The sequence below is a fragment of the Phyllostomus discolor genome, chromosome 7 (assembly GCF_004126475.2).
Source record: "Phyllostomus discolor isolate MPI-MPIP mPhyDis1 chromosome 7, mPhyDis1.pri.v3, whole genome shotgun sequence".
NCBI lineage: Eukaryota > Metazoa > Chordata > Mammalia > Chiroptera > Phyllostomidae > Phyllostomus > Phyllostomus discolor.
Window position 1 is genome coordinate 88,401,778 of NC_040909.2, and position 9,963 is coordinate 88,411,740.

The 9,963-nt window shown below is 39.4% G+C and overlaps 1 long non-coding RNA gene across 1 annotated transcript; it reads right to left on the bottom strand.

The window, feature by feature from the left end:
• Positions 1-530: 530 nt before the first annotated feature.
• On the bottom strand, positions 531-2,885 carry LOC118501874. The gene is made up of 2 exons (XR_004904536.1): positions 2,367-2,885; positions 531-1,169 (listed from the first exon to the last, which is right to left on the bottom strand). It is a non-coding gene; the product is annotated as an uncharacterized LOC118501874 (long non-coding RNA).
• Positions 2,886-9,963: the final 7,078 nt, after the last annotated feature.

The following is a 9,963-nucleotide window of genomic DNA, read 5'->3' on the forward strand; positions in this document are numbered from 1 at the left end:
AATGGGTCAGAGAGGGAGCAATGCTGTTTGCTTGGTTCTCATCCCACTTTCAGTCACATCCTTCACTTCCCACAAGTGTAAATGTTTTGCCCTTTCACTTCCTGCATGTGAAAGGGTTGTGCCCTTTCAGGTGATTCCCTGGTGCTGATTCCTGAGTGTGTGGGCTTAGGTATCTTCTAGTATCCCATGGTACCCTCCAACAGACTCTCCTGGGAGACTAGGAGTTTCTCCCACTGCTGCAACTCCCACACACCCAGAGGTTTTATCGCCAGAGGTTTTGAGGCTATAGTTTCCCACACTGGAACCCTAGGTTGTCCAGTCTGTCTCGTTCCCCAGTTGTTCTTCCCAGCTTAGCCACAGGTGAATGTAGGACAACCTGACCCATGAGCCACTGCCTGGCCTTCCCAGTCCGCTAGCCCACTGCCTTGCTACGCATCCTCTCCACCCCTACAACCTGAGTGGATGTGTGTTTTCTCTTTAACTTCCTGGTTGTTGGACTTCCATCCAGGTCAATATTCTGGCAGTTCTGGTTTTTTTGTTTTTAAATTTGTTGTTATCCTTCTTTTGGTTATGCAAGAAAGTAAAGTGTATCTACTTATGCCTCCGTCTTGCCCAGAAGCCCTTTTCCACATTGTTTTAATAAGTTCACATAGAGATTAGTAAAAGTGTTGTGGCCAAGAAAACATGGGTCCTCTGCTTTAGCTGCTTTCTTGAAAAAACTTCAATATCAAATTACCTATTAAAATGCTTTGTATTTTTGTTAATTTTCTTTTAAAGATTCCAATCAAGACTCTTTGTAAAGTAATGGAAACAGTAGATATTTACTTGTTTATTACAGGTACGTTAAAAAGTGATGGTAGGTGTTCTTCAGTCAAACTCACTGATTTTGAATTTTCAGGAAAATTACCAAGTTGGTCAGTTATTCAGATGGTCCAATCCAGTCAAAACAGCATGCTGATAGTGGATGTTATTGTGTTCCCATTCTTTACTTGCAGTTTGGTTGGCATAGGGTATGGCTAATAGCACAGCCATTTATCACTCATTTTGAAGCTTTAGAGTTTTTGTGGTTATTGTCCCCTCTACTTGTCATTAGTAAAGCCCATCTGTAATTCTGTTCTTTTTAACAAGGGAAGTGGTTTTATTTTATCATCAGTATGTTCCAGGAACAGCTTTACTAATGCTATGCTTAGACCCAAAATGCAGGAATTATGGAAAACTAAAATTTCAAAATTCAAATATTTTCCCCAAGCTTTGTAATATTCATTTCAGACACAAGCTCACCACTAACAAGTATGCAGTAATGTGCTTTTACCAAATCAATGATTTTTTAAATCTGAAATGAATAAAATCAGTGAAAAAAATTAAACTTTTGCTGTGCTCTGTTTTTCTAACCAGTGCCCCAATTAGAGCTAAACTATATTACTATCCTTGAGTTCCCCTCTTTCTAAAATTTGAAGTAAACCTGGGAATAAGGAGGAAAAAATATAGTACTTTGCTAGGTAATAATACCTATTATCAGATTAATATCTACAAATTTTGGCTATATCCACATAGTCCTCTAAAGATCAGCTCTTTCTTAATAATCTGAATTCTCTAAAGGCTAAATGTGTTATATAGCACCAAATAAGGATTTTGTCTCTGTATTTCCCACCATCTCAAATCTTTTTAAAGATCTACTGCTACTCATAATGTTTCTGAAACCGAAAGTGTAGAAGTTTTCTCCCATATGAGCCAATTCTCCTTGGTATTGTACAACTCAAATCAGTTCTGACTCCCTGGAGCTGGAGCTGCCCCCACAGGTTAGGGGCTCATTCCCACTAATTGCCCCACTTCAGATGTCAATCACAAATCATGAAGCTTCTGTGTTCTGACCAACTGTCTATGAACTAGGGGTTCCCATAGCCCCTTATTCTGGTTCTCTAATCTGCCAGAGTGGCTCAGAGAACTCAGGTAAATATTTTACTTCCTATTACCAATGATACAATTCATTAACCACCAAATAGGAGAGATGTATAGGGTCATACATGAGAGATGGACATGGAGATTCATAGGTCCTTTCTGGGCCAACAACCCTCCCAGCACCTACATGTGTTCATCCACTCAGAAGCTCTCCAATTCTATATTTTAGTTTTTATGGAAACTCCATTACACAGGCAAGACTGAGTCAATCATTGACTATTGGTGTGATCTTCACCCTTTGTCCCCTTCCTAGAGGTAAGACGAGTGGGGACATTATAACTTTCTTCTCTCATGGTTGGCTCCTTAGGAAGCCAGTCCCAATCTGAAGCTCCCTAGGGGCCCTGAAGGGTCACTCATCAGCATAAACTCAGGGGTGGTTAGTTGAAGGGGGTATTAATATGAGTAACAAAAGATGCTCTTCTCACTTCATCACTAATGAAATCCCAAAGATTTTAGGAGCTCTGTGCCAAGAAGGAGGAAATAAAATGAAATATGAATTTCTAACTATATCACAGTATCACATACAATTAAACATAAAAATAAGACACTAAGGCTAAAAAATCCAAATTACTAGCAGTCACCCAAATCTCAGAATTACATTCAAAGAAGCAACTTAGTAGGCACTTTAAATCAAGTCTGATATGTTTATCATTCTGTCTTATCAATCAGGGGAGTTATAATGTAACTAATTTGATGTCATATCACATTATCCCAAAGGTAGCCACACTGAACTGATCAAATGTGTTTACAATTTTTCTTTTTATTATTATTATTTTGAATATTGTTATTCTGTCATAAAGATATCTTGTGGACACTATGATGTATACTATGCTGAAGTTAGACACTGAAGCCTTAAATGAGAATCAGAAAAAAAGAATTTGGATCTGTGCACTGATACTCTAGAGAGATTTTAATTAATATTTTTTAAAGATTGTATTTATTTATTTTTATCTAGATAGCTTTTAAAAATATTTTATTTATTCATTTTTAAAGAAAGGGGAAGGGAAGGAGAAAGAGAGGGAGAGAAACATCAATATGTGGTTGCCTTTCACATGGCCCCCACTGGGGACATGGCCTGCAGCCCAGGCATATGCCCTCACTGGGAATCGAACCAGCAGCCCTTTGGTTCACAGCCTGCATTCAATCCACTGAGCTACACCAGCCAGGGCACAGATAGCTTTTAAAATTTGACACAGTAATTGCAGAGTTTTGTAGATAAAAATATATGTCTCTGATTTTCATTGGAACTGCAGCCTTTCATTACTCATTGAAATGTTCCTACATTCCATGATTGTTTTCTATGATTCTGATTTGATAGGTCTAGGATGGGGTCCAAGAATTTATAGTTCTGGAAACTCACCAAGTTATTCAGTACAATCAATCTTCAAATGCTTTAATCAGCCATGTGGAGAGGTAAAAGCCCAGAAGGTAATATGACCTGTCTTGTGAAAGTGCCTGCAATTTCATCATCACAATTTTCTTCCTAACAACTTTGAGACTTCTCAGTCTTCAGTATTTAAATGAAAGTATTTTCAATGAAAGTTGTGTCAACTAAAACACCATAAGATTAAGGACAAGGACCCAATTTACCTAAATCAGGAGTGTGAGATTCCTAGGAAAACAAGTACAATGAGACTAAATCCATGTTCACTGGATCATGGCCTGGAGAGAACAGTGACCCAGGAGGCTGGCAGCAGGGAGTCCTGGCCCCATTACAAGAGTATAAAGATAAATGTAAGGAAAATATAACCAAAGCCCTGGAAGCTTTAGTGACTTTACCGAAATAACACAACTTTGTGCCAGAGCCATCTGTCTAAACACCAAGACACAAAACCCTATATTTTTTCTACCACTTGGTGCTGAAATTGTCATATTTCCAATTTTTCCTATAACTTATCCCTGTAGTGGGAAAATATGCATAAGAGAACTCATACTCAAAAGCAAGATTTCAAAGGATTGAGAAAAATGCTCTGGAGAATGGCAGTTTTATAGTTTATTTTATATATTACAAAGGAGAGAACACAAGAAACATTACTTGAAACCCAATGAACTCCAATTAAACATTTCAGCTTCAGTTATAGTTGATAATCTTAAGTAATTAATGCTGGAAAGCTATTATTCCAGGAACTGGAATTCATGACCTATGTGACTCCAGAAGGTCCACAGGAAATTCAACCTTTGTGCCTCAGGGGGTTTGCAAGCAATCAAGATGGTACCTGAGCCATTGTGTTCCAAGGAGATATATCCATGACTCAAAGAATCGTTCATCAGCAGATAAAGAAATACTAGGAAATCATTGTGACTCTTACCTGATTAACTAACCTTTTCCCAAACCCCTTACCTACCCTTTTTTTCTCCCTATAAAGTGCTCAGCTTGAGATGAGATGTTAAGATGTTTGTTTGTTTGTTTGTTTGTTTCAGGGCACATAAACTGCTATCTTTTCACATTACTGGCATCTGAATAAAGTGCCCATAAAGATAAAAAAAAATTAAATAGCTCAAAAAATACTTGTCAAAAATTCTCATAACTGCCTTCAGCTCAGCTTCTTGTTTCTGCTCATTTTACCATCTTTCTTTTACTCAAGTTTACTTTGAAATTGTAGCCCTATTATTTTGACAGCTTTATTTTTGATATTGTGGATATTGTGTTTAAGACCATCTTTGTCTCGACTGTATATCATAATTTAGAAACCTAAAATAGGTCGAGTATGAAAATAAAGGATTAAAATGTTCTATCTTGGATTTTGTTTTGTTTGTTTTGTTTTTAGCAAATGTACAAGGTAATAGAAATTACAGGACAGAATCTCTGAACATGTCCACAGAACTCTTAGCCAGGATCTGACATGTAGCCCAATATTTCTTTTTCTTTCAAATTTATTTCTCATAATGTTTCTCACATCTGTGACATTTCCTTCATATTATGGACTGAATGATTATGTCCCCTGAAAACGCAAACATTAAAACCTTACCCCTGTGATGGTGTTTGGGCATGGCGGCCTTGGGAGATCAGTAGGATAAGATAAGGTGGTGGGGCTAGAACCCTCAGGATTGGGGATGTTGCCCTTGTCAGAGTCAGCAGAGGGCTGGCTTCGTCTCTCCACTATCCACAGCATGAGGACACAACCAGAGGTCAGCGGTCTGCACCAGGGAGGGGCTGTATTCAGAGCTCAATTTTTCTGGTTCCCTGGTCTCAGTGGATCCAAGACTCCCTGCTGCTATCTTCCTGGGTCACTGGTCTCTCCAGTCTCATGATCAGGTGGACATGGATTTAATGTCATTATCTTTGTTTTACTAGGAATCTCACTCACACTCTTGAATTATGTGTGCTGGGTCCTAGTACTTGATCTTATGGTGTTTTAGTTGACATATCTTCCCTGAAAACACTTCCATTTAAATATTGAAAACTGAGACATCACATAGTTGAGGAAAAAAATTATGATAATGAAATTTCAAGCTCCATATCTGTGAGAAATAAATGTATTGTTGACTAACCACTGATCTGTGGTGCTCTGTTACCACAGCCTGAACTGGGAATCTTCACTGGAGCAACTTGGGGTCCCCTTGTAGTTGCTGGGCTTTCTCACAAAATACTTTTGCTCATTGTCTGCCCCCTGGTTTCTGAGGTTTTCAAATGCTGTCTTTCAAGACATATGACAAACATCACTTCCCTACTTGCCTCAGAGAGAAACTTGAATGACATTTGTAATTCCTATCCTATATTTATTTCTGGACATTATCTCTCCCACAGGACAATGTTCACCCAGTTTTCAATTATTCCTTGAAAAAGTGATTGAATTGATGGATGATTATTAACCAAATATTTGTTTTTATCATATCTTATTGTTGTTTAAGTACAGTTGTTTCTATTTTCCCTCCACCACTCCTCCCTACCACATCCATCCCCATATCCCTCACTTGATCCTAAGCCCCTTTCCTTTTATCCATGTGTTTATTATATGTGTTCTTGAAAACCCATCCCCCATTTTCCCCTCCCACCTCCCCTCTGGTTGCTGTCAGTTTGTTCTTTATTTCAATGTTTCTGTTTATAGTTTGTTTGCTTGTTTGTTTTGTTGATTATAGCCAAGTGCTGGAAGTGGGCTTGCCCATGAGTAAATGAATGGATTAAAAAACTACTGTATAGAAGGAAGATGGTGGTGAGATAGGAGCAGAGTCCACTTCCCCTTGCACACCGGTGGGACACCTAGCTGATCTTCTGAGGAACGGAGTAAACAGCCAAAGGTATCCCAGCATATATGAAGGTTGGAGGCCAAAATTGGAAAGGCCATTGAAAAATCAGATGGTAATGAGATTGCTTTCAGATGATAAGGTCCCTGGGACCAATGCAGGGACCACGGTGGCTGCAGTCCCCTGCCCATGATTCTTGGAAGAGAATCATGGCAGCACCTGCAGGACCTACCTCATGATTCTTGGAAGAGAGCCAGGTCAACCACTCCCTCCCCTGCCAAACAGAGGGGTTTGAGCAGCACCAGGATGGACCTGGTTGCTTGAAGTCGCTACAGGGAATAAAGATGAAGTGGCAGGTGCACGGGCTGTGTTCACCCACTGAGACTGTGGATGCTGGCTGGGCCATTACCACAGAAGCTGGGGAGCTAGGTGATGCCTAGAGAAAGGAGAAGAGTTGGGCTGTGATGGACTCTGATCTGGTTGGAAAGATGGCTACGAGAAAGGCTGGGTGCTTGTTGGGAGCAGCAGGCTTGAACAGGAGGAATTTGTTTTTTTAAAAAAAGGCTCTCGGTGGCTATTTGTGGAATTCTCCCTGAACTGCTGCTCCTGCCTCCCTTGCTCTGCCACCTCAGCTGCCACAGTCTCAGCTGTGGACCCACCACTGCCACAAGGACCGTGGCTGTGCACCTCTACTTCCCTCCCAGCCACAACAGCAGAAGCTGCACACCCATGCCTACTGCCCCAGCTGCGTGCCCCAACCCTGCAGGCCCCATTCCTGCGCCCACTACAATGCTCCAGAAATGCATGCCTGCACTGATGCCACACCCACAGTGACACTACCAAACAGTGGGTAAGCCCAGACATCTTGCTAATAGGAAGCAGGAGTCCCTCCACCCCCAGAAGAGGAGAGCAACAGGGCTCAGGGAATAAGTAGTCCCCAGTAACACTTAACTCAGTGGGGGAGCTGAACTACCTTGAAGATACTTTGAGAGTCATTAGAACCTAGGACAGCAAAGAGTGAGAAGGTGGAGTGTGAGTTAGCCCTAACTGCTGTACATCAAGGAGAACACAACTGGTGGGCTGAAGGAATAGACCTCCTGCAGAAGGTACTGGAAGCCACAGTAAAATGATGAGCTAGGTTGGAGGCTGGGCAAATGTGAAGAGTCCAGCCTCCATCTGCAAAACTATAGGAAGAGAGAAAAGCAAAACCCAACACCCTTCAGCCTGCTGCAGTCAGGAAGACCAATAGAATTTGCTTGGCTGGTTTAAAGCTAGCAGGAGGCATTTTCTTTCTTTCTTTCTTTCTTTCTTTCTTTCTTTCTTTCTTCTTTCTTTCTTTCTTTCTTTCTTTCTTTCTTTCTTTCTCTTCTTTCTCTCTTCTCTCTTTCTTTCTTTCTCTCTCTCTCTCTCTCTCTCTCTCTTTCTCTCTTTCTTTCTCTCTTTCTCTCTTTCTCTCTTTTCTCTCTTTCTCTCTTTCTCTCTTTCTCTCTTTCTCTCTTTCTCTCTTTCTCTCTTTCTTTCTTTCTTTCTTTCTTTCTTTTCTTTCCCCACAAGGGAGACAATAAGACCTGGAGCTGTGAAAGGTCCAGAGTGAGACCCAAAGACAGATCATCCCAAAAACTGAGAAATTGAGACAAATTTCACTTTACTATTCCAGAGGACTTGCAAGTTGCTATTTATTTGTATTATTATTATTATTATTCATTATTTTCACTTTTATTTTATTAATTTTAATTTTATTAATTTATTATTTTTAATCAATGTTCAAGTACACATTTCTGCCTTTTCCCCCCTTCCATGCCTAACACCCCAGCCCTCCCCAACTCCCTCCCAATTCCACCCCATCATTATTGTCCATATGTCCTTTATAACCCTTGACCCTTATCCCCTGAAATTCCCTCCCCTCTCCCTTCTGGTGACTGTTAGCCTATTCTCAATTTCAGTATCTTTGGTTATATTTTGCTTGTTTGTTTGTTTTGTTGATTAGGATCTTGTTAAAGGTGAGATCATATGGTATTTGTCTTTCACAGTCTGGCTTACTTCATTTAGCATAATGCTTTCCAGTTATATCCATGCTGTCACAAAGGATAGGAGCTCCTTTTTTCTGCTACATAGAATTCCATTCTGTAAATGTACCACAGTTTTTGAATCCATTCATTTACTGATGGGCACCTAGGTTGCTTCCAGCACTTGGCTATTGTAAATTGTGCCGCTATGAATATTGAGGTGCATAGTTCTTTTGGATTGGTGTTTCAGTGTTCTTAAGATATAATCCTACCAGTGGAATTGCTGAGTCAAAAGGCAGTTCCATTTTTATTAATTTGAGGAAATTCTACACTGTTTTACACAGTGGTTGAACCAGTCACAATCCCACTACAGTGCGCTAGGGAGCCCTTTCTCCACAATCTCTACAATACTTGCTTTTTGGTGCTTGGTTTATGATGACCATTATGACCAGTGTGAAGTGGTATCTCACTGTGGTTTTAATTTGCATCTCTCTGATGGCTAGGAATAGTCAGTATATTTTAATGTCTCTGGATCCTTGGTATGTCTGCCTTGGAGAAGTGTCTGTTCAAGTCCTTTGCCCATTTTTTAATAGGGTTGCTTGTCTTTTTAGAGTAGAGTCATGTGAGTTGGTTATATATTTTGGAGATTAAACCCTTCTCTGAGGTATCATTGACAAATATGTTTTCCCATATGGTTGGTACTCTTTTTATTTTAATACCGTTTCCTTTAGCTGTGCAGAAGCTTTTTATTTTGATAATATCCCATTTGTTTATTCTTCCCTTTATATCCCTTGCTCCAAGGGATATATCAGTGTAAATTTTGCTGCATGAAATATCTCACATGTTCCTGCCTATGTTGTCCTCTAGGACTTTAATGGTGTCATGACTTATATTTAAATCTTCATCCACCTTCAGTTTATTTTTGTGTGTATTGTAAGTTGGTGCTTGAGTTTAAATTTTTTTCCATGTGGCTGTCCAGCTCTCCCAACACAATTTGTTGAAGAGGCTATTTTTACTCCATTTTATGCTTCTTCTGCATTTGTGAAATATTAGTTGACCATAGAAACTTGGGTTTATTTCTGGGCTTGCTAGTCTGTTCCATTTGTATATCTGTCTGCTTTCATGCCAGTACCAGGCTGTTTTCATTACAGTGGCCTCATAATACACTTTGGTGTCAGATATTGTGATCCCTCCTACTTTGCTCTTCTTTATCAAAATTACAGGAGCTATTCAGGGTTGTTTATAATTCTATATAAAATTTTGACGTGTTTTTTCTTTGTCTGTGAAATATGTCATTGGTACTTTAATAGGTATTTGCATTGAATCTGTAAATTGCTTTGGGTAGTGTGGACATTTTGATGATGTTAATTCTTCCAATCCATGAACACAGTATACGTTTCCATTTGTTTGTGTCTTCCTTGATTTCCTCTTCAATCTTCTATAGTTTTCTGAGTACAGGTATTTTACCTCCTTAGTTAAGTTTATTCTTAGGTATTTTATTTTTCTTGTTGCTGTATCAAATGGCATTTTATCCCTGATTTCTGCTTCTGATGTTTCATTGTTGGTATACAAAAATGCCTTTGAATTTTGGACATTGATGTATCCCACTGTTTTGCCAAATTTATTTATTAGGTCAAGCAGTTTATTTATTAAACTGTCAAGCAGTTTCTTTTCAGTCTACAGGATTTTCTATGTACACTATTGTGTCATTGGCAAACAATGACAGTTTTGCCCCCTCCTTTCCAATTTGGATGACTTTTATTTCTTTTTCTTGTCTCATTGCTCTGGCTAAAATTTCCAACACTATGTTGAA